The following is a 1,942-nucleotide window of genomic DNA, read 5'->3' as shown; positions in this document are numbered from 1 at the left end:
TTTAATTTTGTAAACCATCAGATGGGAGGGAGGGAAGTTGTTAGGCTCAGTTGAGCCAAGAGATAAAATAAGAAGGTATGATGTTACATAATGTGGTGGGTTTTGTGTGTGTGTGTGTGTGTGTGTGTGTGTGAGAGAGAGAGAGAGAGAGAGAGAGAGAGAGAGAGAGAGTTTCTTGAGTCAAATTGAGAGTATCTCTAAACAATTTTTTAGGGGGAAAAGCACTACTGGAAGCTATTTTGTGCAAATATTGTGCTGGAGGATAGGATAGGCTAAAGTCCAGGAATTCATTTAGAATTCAGTGCACAGTTAACTTACATAGGTTAAGCTAAGAGGTTAAGCTTTTTATGTTCAATGGGCATAAAGGTAAAGGTAAAGGTCCCCTGGCAGTTAAGTCCAGTCACAGACAACTCTGGGGTTGTGGCGCTCATCTTGCTTTACAGGACGAGGGAGCCGCTCTTTGTCCGCAGACAGTTTTTCCGGGTCATGTGGCCAGCATGACTAAGCCGCTTCTGCTGCAACTGAACACCCAAACTAGAGCAGCGCACGGAAACGCCGTTTACCTTCCCGCCGGAGCGGTCCCTATTTATCTACTTGCACTTTGATGTGCTTTCAAACTGCTAGGTTGGCAGGAGTTGGGACCGAGCAACGGGAGCTCACCCCGTCGTGGGGATTCAAACTGCTGACCTTCCAATAAATCAAATTGGGTATGGGATTGCAATAATCAAACTAGATCAAGAATAGTTGAAGAATTTAAAGGCAACAAATTCCAATGTATTCAATGAAGCTTGCATATGGGTAACATATATAGGGTTGCAGTCTCAATCTTAATGGAGGAGGTATATTATTTATATTTGTATCCCACCTTCCCCCCCCCCCATGGGACTTAAAGAAGCTAATTGATGAAAACAAGAATCACTAAAAACATAGAAAAAATGATCATTAAAATCAATTATACATTAATAGAATTAAAATGATATATAAAATCTGTATAAAATCTACTAAAAATTATAGTAAGAAACAGCAGGGTACCAGTCTTTTCATTAAAAGTAGTCAAATTCCCCAAAGTTTGTTGGAACAGGAAGGTCTTCACCTGCAGTTGAAGGACAACAAGGAGGGAGCCAGCTTAGCTTCTTCAGGGAGGGAGTTCCAAACTCTGGGAGCAGCTACCGAGAAGGCCCTCTCTTGCGTCCCCACCAACTGTGCCTGTGAGGGTAGCAGGACCGAGAAAGGGGCTTTCTCTGAAGACCACAAAGCCTGGGACAGGCTCTTACAATAGAATACAGTTTTTCAGATAGCTTGGTCCTAAGGCGCATAGGCCATTATGGGTCACTGTTTTGGCTATGTGCAGCTGCTGTTGTATTTAGATACGCTCCAGGTTTGTTATCATTGTTTTATTTTTCTTGCTGGAATTTATATAGCGCCCAAGTCTATATTTACATAGGACTGAGGGGGAGATGGCAATTCTGAAAGCTCCAATGAGTTCAACAGCAATTGGGTATGCTTAGCCTAGAAAAGAGGAGACCAAGAGGAGATAAGATAGCCATCCTCAAATATCTCAACAGCTGTCAGATGAATGATGGAACAAGCGTGTTTCCTCCTGCTCTGGAGGGTAACAAATGACAAGGAAGGAGATTCTGACAAAACTTCAGAAAGAACTTTCTGACAGTAAGAGGTGTTCAACAGCGGAACGGACACCCTTGGGAGGTTGTGGGCTCTCCTTCCTTGGAGGTTTTTAAGAAGAGGTTGGCTGGCCATCAGTCATGGATACTTTAGTTGAGATTCCTGCATTGCAGGGAGTTGAACTAGATGACGATTGGGGTCCCTTCCAACTCTATGATTCTTTGGCTCCAAGTGTGTAGGGGATAGCAATTAAGTTGCCTCTTGAGTTACTGTTGACAAAATATAAAGGCAACTACTGAAATACAGAGGTTTGTGAGGT

Source organism: Zootoca vivipara, chromosome 7 (assembly GCF_965207765.1).
Source record: "Zootoca vivipara chromosome 7, rZooViv2.hap1.1, whole genome shotgun sequence".
Taxonomy (NCBI): domain Eukaryota; kingdom Metazoa; phylum Chordata; class Lepidosauria; order Squamata; family Lacertidae; genus Zootoca; species Zootoca vivipara.
The sequence above is the reverse complement of the archived record's forward strand: the minus strand, read 5'-3'. Positions refer to the sequence as shown.